The sequence below is a fragment of the Buteo buteo genome, chromosome 11, assembly GCF_964188355.1.
Source record: "Buteo buteo chromosome 11, bButBut1.hap1.1, whole genome shotgun sequence".
Taxonomy (NCBI): Eukaryota; Metazoa; Chordata; class Aves; order Accipitriformes; family Accipitridae; genus Buteo; species Buteo buteo.
The window spans coordinates 12,548,733-12,570,850 of NC_134181.1; positions in this window are offsets into that span (position 1 = coordinate 12,548,733).

Here is a 22,118-nt window from a genome sequence, read left to right on the forward strand (position 1 = left end):
TGATGTGATCAGGTCACTGCATGTAAAATGCTGTAAGAATGTGATCTGTACTTCATCATTATAAAATTCAAACATTCTTGAACCTTTTATTCCACCCTGTTCATATTTATCTTTTTGGTCCTGCCTTCATTGTGTACCACATTTGTATTGATAAATTGTAGGTACTTGGAGATGTATTGATGGGCTGAAGACAGTTCAAAATGTAGAGTGCTGTGGCTTTGCATATCATTACACCTAGCTCGCTCTTTGCCTCTTGAAAGCTGTCGATTTGTGCATTATTGCTATTCAGGCTGATAAATGACAGTAATTGTTCTTAAGTTGAAGAGCTGGCTTAATGTGCTGACTTGCTTGGGAATTCTGAGCACCAGGGTTAAACTAGTGCTCCACTGGTTCTAACAAAATGGTCTTTTCCAGCTCAGAATAGATACTTAATTGAATTACTTGAGTTTTCATGCATTTTGCAGCTTTGCATTTGAAGGAAAAATATTCATAACAAGATCAGGGAATTCAGAGCTGTTCATAGGGAGGTCAGGCTCGGCATGTGCCCCCACTTCAAGGCACCTGCTCCCAGTGGTGCTACCACAATTAAAAAAAAAAAAAAAAAAAAAAGTTGAGAGGGAGAATATGTTAGTCCTATAATGGCACTGAGAAAGACATAAAAAATTAGATGGAGATTTATCCCTATTCTTTTTTCCACTGTCCCAGTGGTGGAACTTAGTAAGACACACTTATAAAGACAAAATACAGCTAATTTTGTGGGATTTTTTTAAACAGTGTTTTTCCATGTGTAGTGGCAGTGATTTCTCAGTATATTTAGTCTAGGACTGATGTCTTAAAGCCTCTGTTAATTCTAAAAAAAGACAGATTTTTTTTCAGGTATAACTCAAGAAGAATTCCTCATGAAATTTGCATTTTTTTCTTGAATAATGCCCAGAGAATTCAAACCAAGAATTCAAAATTTTCAGAAGTTGATTATGACTTGTATTGAATTGTTCACATTTGGCACTTCTTACGTGTGCTGCAGTACAAATTAAGGCTCACAATCGAAATGATTGAGTGTCTCAGGTTTCCTTGCTTCAGCCAATTGTCTTTGTTTTGAACAGTCTCTGTATAGTTCTTTTGGGTGACAGTTGTGCATTTCCGCTTCCCACATTGATGCAAAAAAATTTCAAACCACATTGAAAAAATTGACCAGTTAAAGAAGAAAATATCAGGATTTAGAGTGAAATTTATTTACTTCATTGTGATTCTCTATGATTTACTTGTTTCATGTATAAATACTGAGTGGGATCAATCCTTTTCACAGGAGGTACAGAAAGTGCTTCGTTTTACCTACAAAGATAATATATTTATTAATGGTGTTCTGTAGTTCCAAGCATGATTTCTGGGATTTCCTGGGTCAGCATCATAAAGATATTGATTGTTCATTCAGTGAGAATTTTATTCACAACCTTACTGCAAGATTCTTGTCCTCATATTTATAACTGCTGTAGCTTCAGTGTATAATGTATATTTTCAAACAAAAGTTATGAAAACACTGGAAAATTAATAAATTCAATATTTGTTTAGTCATCTTAGTAAACAGGAGTCCTTTTCCTTAGTGTTAAAAAGGAAGATTATTTACAGTTATATAAATGTGATAGACGATTAGTGGATAACTTTATCAGAAAAGCATATCTTTTTCTTTTACAAAGACTTGTGATAGTTACCCTATATAATTCAAGGTTAATTCTCATTCAGGTAGTCTCCTCAGAGCTAGGTTTTTAAATCAGTCACCTACATCTACCAACTAATCACCTATCAACTTCTGTGAATTCAAGTGTAGATCTGATGTTTGGGGCAACTGAAGACTTTTCGTGGGTGCGCAGATGTACCCAGCATGTATCATAGTTGATCCAAGAGTATTCCTAAAGCTGACAATTGAGCAGGGAGACAGTGAGGATTATACTACTCATTGTCTATATATGAGACTTACTATTTTGGATTACTGTTGTTAAAGTAGGTAAACTTTTTATCACTGGAAACACTTTCCAGCTCTTAGGGGGACATTTATGCTGTTTAAATTAGATGTTGGGGTTCATCTATTGAATGTAAAAGAAATACTTGGTTATATAGGCTGTTAAAAATTTCAGTTTTCTTCCTTCCTATTCCTTTGTTGTAATACAAATTTCTTACCACTACAGATATTGTGCCTTTACTGAGCTAGAATTCACTTAAGAATCTAGTTAATTCCTATTTCCTCCATTCCCTGCCTCAAATACATTTCCCAGTAAGAAAAGACTCATTACCTGACTACAATAGTCTGGAAAATGTAGATCTTCTTCAAGCTTCCTTTTTACTAATTTTTCCTCACTAATCTGCTTTAAAATTAAACAAATAGTAATTTCTTACTTTTGTAATAGGAAAACAGCATTAACTGAGTTCATAGGAAGGTGCGCTTCTTAGGCCTTGTGTGGATACTGTATTTCTTCTCAATTTTATTCAACCACTTTTCTTGACTGAGCTCATTTTTTGTTATTCATGAGACCTAAAGCCATTGCAGCACAAACCTTAATGGATGCTATCTTTCACATGCTGATCTTCACATGCCTGTTTTCTTGCAGGGTCTCTGATAGGAGATTAAAGAATATTGTGACTCAAGCATATATTTTATTTTTCTTAATCTACTCTTCTGCAGTTCTTTTAATCTGTTCAAGTCAGGATAAAGAAGAAAGTATAAAAGTTCAGCTCATAGAAGAACTCTGTAAATACATAATTCAGAAATTTTATGCTATTGGGCACATTTAGTATCTGTCCACAAGTTTTACATAATTGCTAATACTTTTTTTGTAGAAATTAATTTTTATTTTAAAGAAAAATGCCTATTACTTTTAGTTCCAGGAAAACTTTGAAAACATAGACCTCTTGTTGTTATAGATTTGTTTCTGGCAACATTAATAGTATATTGTATGCACTTTTCAAACACAGAATGTCTCTCTGCTGAAGACAAACAGATGTTGTTTTTCTGCATGTATGGACTGAAATAACATTTGTGAACTGTTTTATTCAGCCAGTTGGTATTATGACTATTTTAAATTTAGTTATCTATGAGTGATTGGTTTTAAGGTTTCTTGATTTAGAGGCAAAGTCAGGTACTATGGAGTCCAAACTACATCTCTAATTCCAATATGACATGGAGAAAATAGCTTGTTTGTTTTAGGGTTCTGGGCATCTGCAGGTTCCACTGAAGTGAATTGAAATCCTGAAGAGATGGGCAGCTCTGAAAATCCAAAGTTTAGTTTAAAAATTTTGGGCAGTTCACTGGTTCTTTTGTTGGATATGAATTCTCTACAGGCTTGGTGGTTGGTTTTTTTTTGTAGCTTTCTCTGTAAAATGAAATTTAATTTCTTTTAATTGAAGTATTGGAGTAAAGTTCTATGGGAAAGATAATATTAAGAAGAAAAGTAAGATGAGTATTTTGATGAGTGTTGAATGGGAAGGTGTTTGTATTTTCCTCTCCATGCATTTCATTCTTCCTATTAAAGGATCATTAAAAGTGTTACAGGAATGTGGTCTTGTGGTTCTGCATCATACTGAATCTATAATTATCATTTCCAGCTGGTTGACTGTCAGTTGACCTAATAGAAATTCCCTGTAGTGACTGATACTAACCTTACACCCTTTGTTCAACTTCATTCAGCTCTTCAAGTGGTTGTGGCTTTAAGTTTGGAGTAATCATGGTTGCTTCTGGATTTGTCATACAGCCAGGTTGTTGATGGCTGGTCTTGGTTCTTTTATCCTTCTGGGCATAATTTTTCTTTGCACATGCATGCACTGTTAATGTGATCCAGCAGGAGATAACTATGCAGATGTTTCATGGTTGAAAAGGGGGATGGGGAGGGTTTTGCTCCCTGCATTTTTGCTTTCCTGTGTTAATCTGTATGCTGTGTATAGATATGCCAGTATTAATTTCTGTTATGTATTCAGTAGTATTTCTGAATCAGAGCTCCACCACTTTAATTGGCAATGCAAAGCTGTTTCATGTGAGGGTGCCTACACCAGGAATCTTATCAAAATTGACCAACTCCTTCCTCCAGGAAGGAAAAGGAAGGCAAATTAATTGTTGCATGGAATAAAAAAATATTCTTCAGAAAAGCATTTACCAGAGGCTGGAGTGGAATGGATCTTTAGGCAAAATTCCTATTTAAAGTTTATTTAAATTTTATGCCCTATGTGATGTACTCTGTAGAACAACGTTTTCTTCTAAAAGGATGAACTCTTCTGCTGTAGGCATGCAAGTATTGTTATAGCAGCCAATGCATCACCATTAATTTAAGTTTGCCCAGCCTTTCCAATTAAAAAAAAGAGTTTTTCAGTGTCCTGAAACTTTGTTAAATGTCACCCATTTTTATGGACTAAAACTTGCATGCTCTTGAAATTTTTGTGTTTCAACTAAAATGCTTTAGGTGTTTCTGAGAACTAGACTACAGGAAATAGGCTAACATTCAAATAGTCTTACACCTGGTTTTTGGAAGTTTTTAAAGTTCACTTTCTTTGCAATAGATCTATAGCAGTAAGGCACATTTGTTTCAGTTTTGCATTTTGGTGTCCACATTAAAAAAAAAGAAGTCATCACTTGGACATGTTTAGATGTGTTCATTTGAAAGTTTTAACTTGGCAGGTAAATTTGCTGCAGTCAGGGTGAAGATTTCTGGTTTGGAAAAAGCTACGGAAGAATGTAATTACATCTTGAAAGTACTCTCCTGCACTTTTAACGTTTGTTTGTGAAATATCATGGTTGATACACTGGTAGGAATAGTTTCAGTATTGTGAAAGCATTAAGGATTAGTTAATTATTTGGAAGTTGTCCCACTATCTGTGTAGTATTCTTGCTCCAGGTTCCTTATTGGCTAAATCATTGCAGGAGTTTTGGTACTCTGACACGGGTTTCACTTGTGTAACCAAGCTGGTTGAGGGGATCTTGCTGTGACATAAAGGACACTTGAAAGGTTGCAGGTGAAGTAACAGTAACCCAGGTCCAAACCAGACTCACACAATCTTTCTTACTTTCTTACTTGGAGGAGTAAAAAGACTGTGATGTTTTTGGCTTTTTTTTTTTTTAATATGAAGACAAAAGTCTCAATCTTCATTTACATCAACTCCCCCTTCCCCAACATTTCTCCCTTCCCCACCCAAACCTAACACTTGCTACATAACCTCGTTAGACTAAGTAAGTGCAAGTGGTGCTGCAGTCACAAACCACCTGGGGGAAATTGTTTACAAGGCTGTTTCTCACTTAGTTCAGCAGTTGTAGCAACTTTGGTGAATCCTCTGTGTTCCTGTTTTCCTACCTGTGTTTAGAAAACATCTGGTCCTTTCTGACAGAAGAGGTAATGTGTATAGAGTTTATGAATATGTATATCTGGTGTAAAAATAATGAATTTTGTGTAAGAAATTTAGAAAGGATTGTTTGATACAGTAGTGGTTATTTGGTGATGAGTTAGACTATTGCTTATCTTTGAAAGTTTCCATGAAAGCTATGGAAGAGCAATCAGTAGGCAAACTCCAAACATTTTTATGTCATGAATCAGGCCTACTGTAATCATGAGACTGGCATAAAAATTGAGATTTTATAATGCAGAAAATATTTGTTCTTTGTTTTCTTTGTGAGTTCAGGGTTTGCTAGGTTATGCCATATTTCTTAGATTTCTTTTATAATCAAGAAGCTTAGGAAAGGATTTGTGGTTTGTTTTATTTTTTCTCTTTGGCCATTCATAATAATTTCTTGTAAAGAGCTGAGGATTTAAGGAAATATCAAAACTTTTATGATTGGCAACAAAAAACCCCATACTATTTTCTGAACAGATTTGGTCATCTTCTGTTATGCTTAAATTATGGTATGTCATGATGGACACATTTTAGCAGTCAAGCTTCTTCACACCAGATTTGACATATGCAGTATTCAGTGTATGTGTATTTGGAAAGTGATGAGCTAGCAAGAATCTTGAATTTTTAGCTAGCAATGCCTGATTAAAACATGGTGTATATTCACACAAAGGAACCCAAGAAAATTCAGAGGAGTTTGAAGCACTTAAAACAGACTTCATAGTTATGCAGTAGAATTCAGGTAAATGTAAAAGTGTGCAAATACTTCCCTCATTGGTTACTATTTTTGAGAAGTATGGCATTGTGTATACCACAAAGGGACATCTGTAAAATTTTTCCTATTGCATACATAGTCTGTAAGAATATTTCATGCTTTGCAGAAATTAGCTAACAACTTCAAAGGTTATACAAGCATGGTAGCTTCCCCCACCATCTTTTAAGAAATATGGAAAGCAGGAAAGTTCTAGAGTCTGGAAAGTTGCTGGAATAATTTGCCTGAGTTAGCCGAGAATCCCTGAATTCTAAACTTCTTCTCGTAATTTATGTCATTAATTTTCTACAGGTTTTTTAGACTTGCTTCCATGGGACCTGTGATAATGCAAGTAAAACAAGTGAATCTCTAAAAGTAAAATACCTCTTCATAAGTTTAATCCATTTTTAGTTTAAAAGAGCTCATTCACTGTGAACTTCTTTTATAGTCATCTGCCCAAGTGTAGGTGAGGAGAGTCACAGAAAGACATAAATATTGAAGTCTCCAACAACTGTATGTTTTCTTTTTCTTCTGAAGAAGTGTTTGGAAGCTATTTTTGAGGAGTTGAAATTGTTTATGAGTTGTTTTTTTCTTTTTTTTTTTACCCTGCTCACTTAATTCTCACTGAATATAGTCTAAATCCTTTGTGTTTCTTTGTAAAAAGAAATCCAAGGAACAGTTACCAATATTAACAAAGATTATAATAGAGTTCTTAATGCAGTGGATCTTTTTTTTTGTATGTCTTGCCTTTTTTGATATACTTTTCTCTTTCTCAGTTGGTGGGAAACTAGATACACGTATGTTTTTCCCTTTTGTGTCCCTGAAGAACTCATTCATTGAATTTGAACTTTTGTGTTGTCCGTGAATGATGTAGAAAAGTGATACATTGCTTTGTACAGCAATGCGCCTTGGTTTTGAATGCATAGTGAATACTGTGTGAGGCACCAAACCTGGGGAAAGTTTTACATGTGTGTGTTCCAATATTTTTTCCTCTCTTAATTTGTAACTGAAGTTGTGGAGTAAAAAAAAAAAAAGTCAAAGCAAAACCAAACTCCTAATCACCCCCCTACCTCCTCAAACACCTAGCATCTTATCAGCTGCAGAATGACATGTGTCTGTAAGTTAACCTTGAGGAGAGATTTTTTGTTCCTGACTCTGGGCAAATCAAAGAACTAGCAAAATAGGGTTCTCATTCTCTAGAGCTCTGTGTGAGGAATTGTTATAGGAAAGGAAGTCTTAACTTCTTAGGGCATGAATGGTCTTGCATTTGAATCCTGAATTTGTTCATTTGGCAACATACAGCATTTTCCCTCTTTCATCTTAAGGAAAAAAATCTTTTTTTTATGCCAATTGCCCATAAAAGTGATCTTGAACTATATTAGCTTCATTTGGTAAACTGATTCCTTTTGACAGAAAGGGAAAATATTAAGTATGCAATGAATAGAGTCACATATAAATCTACTAAGGCGACCATGATGTTTACTCCTGCAGGCTTTACTGTATACGAAGCTAGTGGCTTAAAGTAATGAACTGATAAGTGTATAAGAATTTGCAGAATGAGGACTTTTCAATTCATCTTCTTTTCTGTAAGATTTCTGCCTATGCCAGCTTGTACTCCAGGATCCTATCTCATTTCCTGTACTTAGGTTTTTGAGTTGTTTCTGCATTCGACTTTGTTTCCAGAAAAACACAACAAATCTGCCATCATTACGGCATGCCATAGTAATTAATACCTTTGGTGTCTGTTTGTGGAGCAGATCTGATAGTTTTAAAGGATATTTTAATCTAAAATCAAGTGGTAGAGAGGTAACGGAAAGCATTGGTTTGTTTTGTTGTAACAGATGCAGTTGTTGCCAAGACTGACCATCAAGTGGCTGAGATAGCTTCATTATTTTAGATGGATAGCTAATTACTGTCCTTTTTTTTATTATTCCTATTTCTGTCCTTCATGTGGTGGTTGTGAATTAGCTTGTGCCATTTTCTAAAGTATCAGGCATTTTTATACATTGAATGGCAAATACTTGATGTAAAGTCTGCAGTTTTACTCCATAACCAGATTGTAAAATATGAACTGAATTAATCATAACTGCAAAGAGTAATGGCACATTTTCTCTTATTTTATCTTTACTGCCTTTCAGATCATGGTTTAAAACCGTCTACATCTGGTGCACAGAATGAGGCAGCAGCTTTGGTAGTGGATAGCAAGAGGCAAAGGTCAAACCAGAGGCTGCACAAATATTGTGCACTGGATTTATTGTTTTAATTAAGAGTGTGGCAGTTCATCATAAACTGTTTATGGTGTTTTTGCACAGTGCAGCATTTTGAAATCAGCTGTTTTAATGAAAACATAATGTCATATCTGTCAAAGTTCTAAATATTTTGAAAGTGAAATATGAAAACAAGAACTTTAATTCTGGGTTTACTGGGATTAGCTCTTGGAATTGTTTTAAAATCCCTTATGTGTCATATTGCAGGTAGCATAGTATTGTGTTAGAAAGGGAATGGAAAGTACTATATGGAGCTTATTACTTAATTGTGAAAATATATGCTGAGGTTTAATGTATTGAAAGACCAAGCTGTTATGATTTTCATTGGAATGCCAGAATTAAGACATAAACAGAGATAAGGCAATTCCTTCTTCATAAACAATATGTAAATGCTGTGTCCTGATTGTGCTAAAAAACCAAAACAAAACAAAGCCAAAAACCAACCCAAAATCTGAAACCCCAAACCCAGCAAATAGATCCCCAAAATGAATGAATCCTTAAACCTGGAGAGAAAGAAATATGCTGTGGGTCATATGATGCCATGATGTATTAGCATCAGTGTCTTTGTAACTAATTATTTACAAGACCTAATGTCTTTCTGTGGACTTTTAAGGCTAAGCATTTTGTAGTCTAGCAATTTTCTACTATTGTTATGTATTCGTGTAGGTATGTAAGGCAATTTTGGCTACACTTTTTGTGTAGTCTGATAAAATATTTGTATAACCTGAAAATTATATTTTTATAGTACTCTCCTTGGAAAATAGAAATTAAGTCTGTCATTAGATGCTAGGCCACAGTAGTTGACTGAGCAGGGTAATGTATGTTACATTTTGTGCTATAGTTGGTCAAGTTTCATATATATCGTATTCCACGTTATTTTATTAAATTTAATATCTGCACTTCCTATTACCAGACATGCCTCTCATTCAAAGCACAGAGGCACAGTTCTCTAATCAGAAGTGACAAGCTATATACTTTCTTTCAGCCATTATTCGGTAGCCTAGAGCAAGGAGCTCTGTTTCCTTGAAAATGTTTTGAATTGGGTTATTTTTATTGAAGTATTAAAGTAATTCTTCAGATTTTAGGCTATTATTTAAGTACTTTTGGGAGAATGCAATAACCTCTGGATTCTGTAGCCTTTGTTATGTTAACAATTGTAGCTGCTAAATGTATCTTTTTAATGCTTGTTATGTAAGTGCCTGGAAAAATCATCTGACTGATAGAAACTAACAGTATTTAGGAAATAAGCAAGATTAGTTGGCTAAATTAGTTTACTATTGAAGTATAATATTAAAGTGACTCACTATTTGAATATACCAATAGATTCTGGTCACCATACCTTCACCAACAAATGTGCATGATTAACTGTTTGCTAACTTGTTGCAACATAAAGTTCATATTTGGCAGATCTATTCTTAAAAGAGTCTGAAAATGATACTTTCCTATCTTAAGGCAATCTGTTGCTTGTTGATAATGGTGGTTAAAGCCCTCTACAAAAATGTCTAATGTTTAGGTTTGTTGAATATCTTTATTTGAAAGGACTTCTGGAATCTTTGCAAATTCTGTACCTCCTTTTCTTTCTTTTAGATAGAAAGCAGTGTGAAAATGTCAAAACAGGTAGGATAGATTTGGTATCAAAGGAGAAAGGAAGCAGTTGTCCCAAACCTCAAAGATATGGTTGCCTTTGTACCTCTTCTGAAATAGTATGCATCAAAGAGAAACTCAAGGTGAAGCAGATTTATTTGGGATATAGCCCTTTTGGGGTACAGATATTTTCTGAAAGGTGATCTTAATGCATCAAATGTTGCCAGTTTTCCTCCTATGTCTTATGTGTGTATTCATGGGGGGAGATGTGTGAAGTATAATAGAAAAACTGCCAATATTTATTAGAATTGGGTGAACAATGTGAAGGGATACAGAATGTTGTTTGATGTCGGGGAGACCTGACGCCTAAAGAAATATTGACCTTTGTTAAGTAGAGACAGTGAGCCTTGTGAAATTTTGCAGTGATGTTGATGTACACGTGAGAGAAGGATGATGCCAAGAAACCAACTCCAGTCTTGAATAAAGATCTAGACAAACATCATGGGCACAACTCAAAGTATTTTCCCGGAAACAATTTAATAAGAAATTTCTGCCAGTTGTAGGCATTATTTGTTTCTTGTTGCCTCTGTAGTCTTGCTTTTTTGTTGTTGTTGTTGGTTTTTAGGTAGAGTATGTCTTAGCTTTTGAGAACTTTCTTTTGTTAGTATGCTTGACTGATACTGCTTAATCAGACCATGTTATTAAACATCAACTTTCTTTATCAGTGTTCTGTACAATTTTGGTATATTTATAAGTGCAGTGGGAGTTATTCGCAATGTTTGATTGACCAGGACTATCCTACATCTAAATACAGCTTCATGTATATATTATCAATTCTAAATGATTGTATTATTTTCTAATTCAGGTGAATGAAAATGTAGCAGATCCACAGGCTATGTAGTCCATGCTAAGCAAGGAAAGAGAAACAGGAAGTACTCATGAGCATGGTAATGGGAAAGTAGGAAGGTGTGTAGACAATGTGAGAAATATGTATGCTGAAAACAGGGTTAAGTTCCGTTACTTTGCCAGGGACAGTGGTTTTGTATGTAGTTTTATTAAGTAATTACCTGCATGCTATGCTATTTGCTTTGCAAATGCAAACTGTATCATATGCACAAAAATAGATCACTGTTCTATGGAAAGTATGGCCCTGAATAGAATTCCAGAATGACAGTTCTTACAGTTTGGTGGAATTAGAATTGCAATTCAACGATATAATTTTTTTTTAATGAATTTATCACTAGTTGAAAAACAAGAATAGGTAATACTGAAGTGGTTAATATTAAAATAAATGAAATGGGTAAGAACTGATGTTAGCTAATAGAGTGAAAACCTGTCAGAGATGACTGAAACAAGAAATTAAAACATTGACTGTCATAACCGGCACTACACAGAGAGAATGAAAACATCAACAGAGTGATGACATTACATATCTAAAAACTTTCATAAGATGCTGAGCAATACTTTGAAAAGATATGGAGTGGCAGTAGAGGGCTTCAGGTAAAAATGTAGATGAAAAATACAGGCAATTCTGACCTGAGAATAGATGAAGGCAGGGAGAATATTAAGGGAAGTACCTCATCCTGGCCCTGTTTTCTTCATACCTTCTGCTTGCAGCCACTGTTGGAGACAGGGTACAATGTTAAATTACCTGTTGATCTGACCCTGGGACTTGAGCTTTAGAGTCCAAGTAAGCTGAATGGTGGGCAAGTGATGGAGAATCCTTACTGCTTCACTGCCAGCAGTTAGACTGGCAGTAGGAAAGAATGGTATTGCCTGCTACCTGCAGGTGTGCTAGGAAGGATAAGAGTGTAGTCTAAACAGACATGCAAGGGTGTGCCATGATATTCCCCAATATCCTGGCCCCTATCTGGCCTATGTTTTAGGAGTGGAATTGGGATATGGCCACAGTATACAACTACACAAACAGCTTGAAAATGTTTCTGAGTCCCTTAGTTTAATGTAGCCACAGTCAGCTGAATCTTGCTTGGTACTTATTGAGCAAAATGCTATATCTAGTATTTAATGGTACAACAGAGATGGTCTGCAAGTTAGGAATAAGTATGTAAGGCAGCTAGTACATGCTAAACTCAATAGTAAATGCTGACCAAGGATATGCTTTGCACTCAACAATGTGCTTTGTAGGATGTCACCTTGCCTCTCCCAGAGAAATGACTGTCAGAAATTCGTTAGCAAAGGGAACACAAGGAAAAAAAATTGCTGTTCCCATTCTGCAGTAATATGGGCTAGTTTTAACCTATTTTTATTCACTGCTTATAGCAATTAGGCCCGTTGGATTCGATCTGGGAATTGCTTGGTGAAGCGTTAGGGCAAAAGTAAGTCAGATGAGGTAGGATATGTGATTCCTTTTGGCCTTGAAAATCTGTGGATCTTTTTCAGACATGCGGATCTGTGACACTACTAATGAACACTAAAATTTGTTGAGTGGTCTGCTAAAAGGACATGATATGGCTTTCACTTAGGAAAGATGTAAAAAATTTCATTAATATATACAACATGACTACATTTAATTTTCAGAATTTCTATTTTGAAATAATAGGTGTGTAAAATTTGGAAAGATGTCTTGGAAAGAATTACTTAACAGGGCAGCATACAAATTGTTCAGCATTTCAGTGGTATTGTAAGTATGTAGGAACACTTCAGATTCTAAATTGTAGGTCCTGAATTTGAAAACCGCATCTGTGTTTCTGCAGAGAAAATGCATACCATCCCTAGCATGCATTAAAAAAAGAGAAGGAAAAAATCTAAAGAAAAAAATGGAAAAGATTATACTCCCTTTAAAACTACTACTCTTGCTCTCTGAGATGCGCAAGTTTTTACAACCTGCTAATCATTGATACAATTTCATGTGTAGGAAAAATATTGTTAACAATAATGTGGGCATAAAGGTAGAAATGACAAGAGGATATGTAAATAGAATCAAATGTCTAGAGTTTTCACAAAAGACAAAAATATTTATCCCAAAATGGAACAGATAAATAGTATTTGGGATTCTTTTGTTTAAATGTTAGTGGAAACAAATGCGAATGGTAGAAATTACAAAATAAATCACATAGGAAGGAGAACTTTAAAACTTTTTTCCTCTTAATTTTTCTCAAATGAGTATCTGTTTATTATTGAATGATATTGAATATTGACTATTAAAATTTATTTTGTTAAACAGCGCTGGCATATTAAGTGGTAATTTAAATGATGCATTGTTAACAAATGTATAATTAGCGTTCTTAATGAAAAGCCATAGCTTGACATTTCTATAGTCTTAAAGCAAAAAACCTCACACGTTTATTGTAATAATCTACAAGATAAAATGAATAGAAATATCTGAAAATATATTGATATATGTATGTATATTGGACATTAGCGCTATATACAAAATATATTGCGAATGTGTTTCAAAATATTTCAAACGTTGTTGACCTTTGTTATATAATACCAAGCTCAGGGAAATATATTTGCATAGATTTAGTAATATATTGTAAATAACTACATAGGACAGTGCACATTTTTCCTTAAGATGCAGCATTATAAGCAAGACATTAAATTATGCCTATCAGACAAAGCAGCAGAATCTCAACATTTTTTTTTATAGCACATTCTATTGGGAAGACATCTCTGCTTCTAAAAAGCACATGCATTAACTGCCTGATTCATGTGGTGACATGTGGCATATCCAAATGTGTTATGGATCTCCCAGGAATAAAAACAACATAGCAAAATCATCACCTTGGGATGTTCATTGAGTGAATATTTTACAGACATACTCCTTTTATATTTATATAATAATTTAGTGTTATGACAATTTTTTTAGCAGTGTTGGCAGTTTTTCTTTTTTATAATGGTATTATATTTGTGAGCCTATTAAGTGCACATGGGCTAAACTACAGAAAAAAGTATTTTTCATAATTCCTTAGGGTGCTTGTAGCAAAAGAACCATATTGGTATAGAAAAATGTTAATAAAAGGTCAAGCAGAACTTTCCAATGTTTATCATGATAGCAATAGCTATTTGGGGCTTTTTTTGAATTGTATATTGAAGAAGCAGATTTATGAAGTGTATAGAGAGGAAACTATACCTACTATACTTTGTACTTGAACTCTTTATTAAGAGACACATCTAAGTTTTAACAATAATCAAAGTAATTCATTTCTACCATTTTTCCTTATGAATATCTGGAAGTTGTGAAATTGTATGAAAAGAGCTGAAGAAGTTTGCTTGTTTTGTTGTGTTTCTGTGTTACAACTATTGCTATGTACTCTAGAATTGAGAATGATGCTTACATCAATGTAGTCATTTTTGCTGCTCTAGAGAACCGGTGTTCAAAATGGGAGCATGTTTATTTGAAGTAGTAAAAGCCAGGTAATGCATACATTGACTATCTCTGAACAGAACGTAAGCTGGCTGGCTGATTCAAATTTCATTGGTACCCTGCTTGGTGTTCTTTCAAACTGACCAAGTGCCTGGTCTTGCACCCTTGAAGTATGTGCGATTACCCTGCTCCCCCCCCCCGATATTTAAATACAAGCTATGATGAGATTAACTATGGCATGAATGTATACATGTGTCCTCACCCTCTTTTGCTGTGGGATTACAGCCCATCAGTTATTAACTCCTCAATGAAAGAGTAGTAAGTAAATTTGTATTCTGCTGGTTCATGCATTAATTTGCTTGAATGTCTATATCCTAAAACAAATAAACCATTTTTTTCATTGTCTTCCTGGTGACAAGAACAGGCCATAAACTTCAATATAATGCTAATGAATGAGTATTGTCACACCTGGTAACTGGATTAGGATTAACTGCTACAGAGGGTCTCATTCCTGATCAGCTCAGAAGACATGGATGATCTACAAATGACAATGCAAGCATCTTCAGACCCGCTATTGTGACGATACTAATTTTCAGTTAATTTTCTGTTTCTGCTTCAACATAGAAAACTGTACTAGGTGCATGTAATAGTGCATGTATAGCGCATAAATGATGAACACTTTTCTGCTTTATTCATAAAATGTAAAGATAATTTTCAACTGTTTTGTAAATCTTTCTCTGATAGTATGTTATGCTTTAATTATATGCAAGTTACAACACTGTTATGCTGCAGATTAAAATACTGACCACAGACAAATACTGCATCTCCTCAAAGCAGAAATGTTTTTTCTGTGCAAAAGTGTAGATAAAGGCTATTTTCTTGAAATTGATCCAAGCTGGCTCCACAGGAACAGAAGCATGAGCATCCAAAGTAGCTGTAACAGCAGGAAATTCACTTTTCATTGCCATTTTGCTGTATCCCTTGTGAGAAGGGTTGAAAATAGTGCAGGGAAACTACAGGAAATCTATATCAAATTTTCTTAGAGATCCATCTTATTGTTTAGCAATTTTCCATTGTATCATATTAGCACTGTATTTAGTATTTCTTTTTGGCAGAGAGAGGAGTGGTGATTTTTACGTTATCAAAAATGATATTAAGAATTAATAAAGAAGTGTTAATGAAGAGCAAATGATGTTTGTAAAATAAGGTATATAAAATATATAAACAGTATCAGGTTTGCCAGTACAAACTAATATTTAATATGATGCTTAATATCTGGTGTCATGTTATTCATGGTTTCCACTTCTATCATATGGTCTAGAAAAAATATTTTCTTATGTGTCCATACAGCATTTACAAAAAACATAAAAAATTCTTTCTTTCAAAAAATCCTTTTTGTGCATTACAAGGCTTCCCTGAAAGCTTTGTTGCGCAGCAAAATTGTGAATATTTTCACATGTATGGAAATCTTTTGTAGGTACACTTTAAATAGCTAGTGAGTTGGTGAACTAATCTACACAAAACCAACACAATGTGAAGATGAAGCATCTTGAACATGGGTATGATAATAAAGCATTGCAATTCCTATGTTTTGGGGGAATAGGAGCTGTTGTAACTTTAGATGTCTTGGGGAAATACAGACAAAGATTGGTACTCAAATTTTGCCTGCCTACAGAATAAGTATCTTAGAAATTGTCAATTTAGTTTTTAATTCTGAAATGTTTGAATTTCACGTTAGAGTTTTGAGTTTCACTGTATGTTTTGGTTCCTGGCTACCAGGGATACACCAGTAGTGTTGAGGCATGGCATGAAGCCTAAATTAATAAGCTCTTTCAGGCTTATTAGACTGGGCCCTGTGCTGACACTGCCAAATTGGGCAGCTGGGGGAGGAGGGAGGTAGCAGCAGGGGTCAGAAGAACAAAGGATAGAAGACAAGGAGACAGCATCAGGCAGTGGCAAGAAGCGATGTGGTGAATAGGAGGGAGGAAAGCGAAGGTGGTGGCTGGAAAGGAGGCAGGTCACGAGGAGAAGAAGAAAGTGGAGGTAATGAAGTTCATCCCCAAAAGAAAACTGGGGACCAAGGACCTAGTTCATTCAATTTAACATGCAACATGAGACCTGATATGAGTTACTTCTCTGCTAAAATAGCTATTTTTCTAAAATTGAACTCTTGGGATTTTTATGTATAGAACCAGTCTCTACTGTAACCAATGTTATATGTAAGGCCTGTTAATTTTTTGCTGTAAGCTAGTATGTAAACAGAACAAAAATGAAGCAATCTCTTAAAAAAAATCCCATCTAGTCTGTGCACTGTAGCTTAGCACCTGAACGGGCTAGGTCTGTGGGGGTACAGTGGTGGGTTGCAATTCCTAGCTAAAAATTGTGAAAGATATTCACCCTGACTGGTGGGAGTGGCTGGGGAGAGGGGGAAGAGGAGGCCTTACAGCAAGGGCAAGGCTGCTGGAAAGGTACACGGTTGTCCCCTTTAAGCTGTGAGGGTTGTCAGAAAAGTCCCATTCCACACAGTCCTTCAAGGGTTGCTATTAATTGTCTTCTCTAGCTCATCTTCAGTCTGCCATGAAGTTAATCTAAAGCGAGGACATCTGGAAGCAAGATGGTAGAAAGGCCAAAGTTCAGTCTTGGCCTCCAATGGATCGTCTGCATTAAAGAACAGACCTCTTGAAGCTCTTGTAGTGTGATTCTGTCTCTGCTTTGTCCTTTCTTGATGAAGTGATCAAGGAAGAGTTCTGACAGCTTTTCTGCAGATATTTTCTTTGTTTAAATTCATCAAACCCAGGAGGAGTAGTAATTTGGACACAGGCACTCTCTCACTCTGCTGTAATAGGAAGTGAGGTTTTTGTGATACATCTCTTTAAAGTGTTGTCATTCATTTTTCATGGAATATCACCCTTAATTGAAAAGCTCTTTTTCACTTTTCAAGGATCCATGTATTCCTTCTTTTTCTAGTTGTTCCTTTTTTAATTTTGAGTGCATGAGATTGCTTGCATCTTTTATTGGCTACCTTGCCAGAAATAGCCAATGTACTCTGTGAGCTTGAAGTTTAAGAGAGCGGCACTGAAGCAGGTTTGAGAACTTTGAAATACATATGAACTGGTTTTTCACATCTCTGCCAAATTTTGAGAGGTGCTTAGATATGATGCAATGAGCTACCCAGACAGATGAAAATGTACAATACCACAGTAGCAGTAGTGTCTAGCTGTGTTCTGACTGCTGTTTATGTTTCTATAAATATCTAGCATTATCTTCATGTGTTATTGTGGGGACATGGGGAAGTTGCTATTGTTGACTTGGGAACAATTGCTCAAACCTGAGAAGTCTGTGTAATTCATATGAACTAAAAATACATGCATTGGTCTGTCATTCACAAGGAACTGCAGATGGGCTGTTACCAAGAACATAAATGAGAATTAGACATCCATGTCCTGTTAAATTACTTGGAGGTACCTCACTGTCATTTGTGCTTTTGACCGCTTCTAGGGTATGCATTTTGTTTGGACATAGTTATGCTTCTGCCAGGTCTGATTACTTTTCTTGCTGGGATTTCTGCTGAAATCGGCGGAGGTCCTGCACTCTTGACTGGTCTGCTCCAAGTGTTAGTCCTCTGGAGCTGGAGCTTTGCAGTTGTGCCATCCCCATGAAATGCAGGTGTGCTGCAGCATTGCCTCAACTCACTCATTCTTTTCCATTGCTGCCCTAGGGTTTATACTGAGTGAATAAAATTTGACTTAATGTCTTCAGTGTTGCTCCTTCTTCCCAGAAATAGAGAATGGTGTAGATAACTATTTCCTTTCATTAGTTGCTCTATTTCTTTTCCTGCACTATTTGCTAGAAAATAAAGACTATGTAAACTCCTGCCCAAGTAAGAGAGATCCTAGTTTAAGCCAGATGTTGAGATCAGTAAATAAATAAAGAGGAGCAGCCATGTTGCATATTGCATGATAAGTGATTGAAAAATATTAACTTAAATGGATCCTATTCTCAGCCACGTCCAAAAGTTTTACCTGACTTGTATGTTTTTTGAGATATTAGCTGCTTCTGCAATATCTCCATCCCTCTCCTTCTGTTTGTTGTGTGGGTTGGTGGTTTCTGTGTGTGGTTCTTTTTATTTAAAATAAAAAAAAATTCTACCTGTATCATGAATGAGAAATTTAGGTTTTTTTATCATACAAGTAAATAGAGGGATGGGTAATGTTAAAAACATTTAGCAATTCTAAGAGATGTGTTCAGGTTTGTGAATTACCACTTATATTTTATTTTCCACCCAATGCAGTTTTCAATCTATTGCAGCATTTCCCCCCTTTTTTACAACTGTAATAGTAATGGATAACTTAAAAAAAAAAAAAAATCCTGTTTGTGGGGTTACGCGGTATTAAATTTGTTACTGTAAAATGAATAGTCTTAGATTCACAACGTGAAATTAATTGTCCAAAAGATGGCATCGATCCAATTCTGTCTTATTACAAGTTTTTTTAATGCCACTTCCTTTTGCTGCTATAGTTAAAATACTATTGAATGATTAGGAATTAGTTAAATTAATAAAAAGTTCGGAATATGTCTACAATTTGGCTAACATAACTCACCAAGGATTTTCTATTTATATGGCAATACTGGACAAGGATGAGATAAAACTAATAAATTTATTGCCTAATTCCAAGAATTTTACCTTTGAGTCTGGCTGTACGTTTGGGTTTGTAGAGAATGGTGTTTGGCCATGGACATGTAGCTGGAAGCTATTGCTGAGACACTAAGAACTTCAGGAAAATACATAGCAGTGAAAATAGCTAGGTGAAGGAAAGAGAACTGTCAGGATAATTACATATATAGTAATCAATTTTTAATTTGTCATTAATACTTTGAATTTTCTTCAAGTATGTCTTTTAGAAGTATCGTGAAATCTTGCCTCGTTTTTATGACTAACGCTCTGAAATGCCCTTGCCACATTGTTTTGGGGTGCTTTTTAGCTGATGGTGGTCCCTAGAAGTCGCCGTTCTCTCCAGCTCCGTTGCTGTTTGTCTACAGCAGTGGACTGTTCTTCATCTTTGTTCGGTGACCGTGTTGCATTTCTTTCCTACAGAAGGCAGCACGAAAAATCATTTCTGTGTTCTAACAGGCACGCTGCTCCCGGGGCTGGGTAGGAGCCGCCGGGGAGCGATCCCACTCGTGGCCTGTTGGTGGGAGTATAGGCACGCGCACCTGCAGCACACCGGTGCCTCAGCAAACTGCAGTGAGGCCATGGTTGACCTTTGTCAGGCTCAATAGCCTTTCATTTATCACTGATCACAAGAGTGGAATGAACATATTTACTTGTGTTTTACTTTCCACTTATAATATCTAGTGGCATGGGAGGAAAATGAAAACAATTGTTCATATGGGAAATTTATGTGCTTCATCTGCCTGTATGATTTCCACAGTTGTACCAGTGCCACTTAGGGACTGGTATTGCATTTTACATCTTTAGGCTACAACAAAGTAGCTTTTCCATCTGCTGTGAAGCCTCTAATAATGCTGGTCTCGCTGTGTTTTTGTGGTACAGCGTTTCATTTGAATAGCAGACTTCTTTAGCTCTTTGTTTAACAAATGCCTTTCATCTGATGTAAAAACCCCACTTTTGTTTTAAGGATATTTTCCTTTTATCCTTAGTGAACCGAAGATTTTGATTTCTCCTGTTACATGCTGGGTACAAATTCATTTAAGTACCTGAACTAGCCTTATTCCAGTTCCTGAGTTCTAGATGGAAATTGTTCCTGGATATTATGCAAAGGGATTCTGAATTCATTCCCATCATAGGTTTGACACTATGTTCATCCTGTTCTCTTCCATGCTTTACTTATTCAAATAGTTCTATTAAAATCGATGGGATTATTCATTTAAGTAAGGCAAGTGGGATGCTGGGTTTTAATTTGAGTGATATACCCCATGACTTAGTTGTTTTCGTCATGTGTTTCAAATTCTGTAAGGGTTAAACCTATAACATTTTCTGATTTTGAGCACGGTTTTTCAGGTTTGTGTTAGTTTAAAATTTTTATATATTGATACACTTGTGTAAATCTACCTACAAATAAATTCTCCTTTCACTACTGTCTTACAGTATGTTAACAATGGCAGCTTTATTAAACTGCATTACAATGTTGAATGCCTTGTCGTTTAATTCAGTTAAAATTTCTAGAAAGGTAAATTATTTCTTTCAACTTCACAGATTTAATTAAAAAAATATATATGCAAACTGATTCTGATCACTAAATGAGAAGTTTATCTTTCATTATCTCCTATATGTCAGCAAATTCTGGTGGTTTAGTGATGATTTTTAGATGAGTATTAAACAAAATGAAAGTAATTCGTCCCACCCATTCACCTTGTACTATTATGTAAACAATAAGTATAGTGCAGTGTTTGGAATTTACATATAATTGTAAAATTCATAAATGCGTGACTATTCTTTTCTTAACAGTAAGTGGCATTGCTTTACAAATACCACTATATATGGCAATGTTTATCAGTAAATAATTTTCAAAGATTCTATAGGTGTGTGTATAATAACTTTGATAATAAATTAGGAAATACAGTGATCTACTGATGGATTTTATTCTTCTACTGTACTGCTTGCATTTGTAATGTAGTTTCTCTTTATTTAACTTGCATGGCTTACAGATTGGAAGCAGAGCCAGATTACAGGGAAATCAAATAGGGTAATAGAGTGAAACTGCATTGAAAGCAGAGTCGAATGGAATTCCAAAATTATTTTAAGATTGCATTCTGCAAATTCTAATTTCATAGTAAGTTTTTCACTTTAGAAAGAAGACATTGCTGTGTGTGTGTGACGGGAATACTTACTGTTTTAATACTGTATCTAGAGCACAGAAAGTACAAATGTATTCTGCTTTGGTATAATGGTGATTAAAAGGTGTTGCAGTCCTGAGTTTGCCAGTGGACAGCAGAGCTTACAAAAAGCTTTACCTTGTTTTTTGGTATATTTCTCATAGGCAGATCATACTTCTGTATTTATCAGTATTAGGTCGTATGAATAAAAAAAAAAGGGGGGGGGGAATAATGAAACATGTACAAAATGATACTGTTGCATAAAAATGCATACTATATGCTGACCAGTCGAATGCTACATACATAGATGTTATCTGAGGCTAATCTTGTATTTAATGTCCAGCCCAAGCACCTTGGGGCTTCAGGACCTATATTTAATTTACTATTCGTAGCTGTCCTTTTGTTTCTGTAGAAGTGATACATTTGAAATGCTTTTATTGTATGTTTACTTAATTTACTTTGCTTAAAAGCAAACTTTTAAAGTTACTGAAGGCAAGCAGCAGCCTCCTTCTGAGGTGAATGGAATCTTCTCTCAGCTCATTAGAATTTACCCCATTTTCCCAGCAGTCTTACAATCAAATTATTCAAAATTGCATTTCTTTATTGCATGTTGCCAAATTCCAAGGTGAGAAAATACTAAGATAATGAACAAATATTTATGACAAATTATTACCCTTTATGTGTAAGAAAAACAATTTCTATTAAGATTAGTGGATTGATACTGAAATATAAGACACTTTTGAACAGGCAAATATTGATGGTGGGAGAGAGGTATACATGTATATGTGGGTTGTATTCATGTGCAAAGAATTATAAGATGCTGAAATGCTTCTTTGTCTTTTGCTGTTTTCAGTGAACACAGAATGATAAAAGAACTAAAGAATGTGAAATATCTTACTAATTTTATTTGCATTTAAGTTTTAAAAATCTCTTATTGCTTGAAACTGAAGTTAACTTTTTAAATTATTTATGGTAGCAATAATGCATG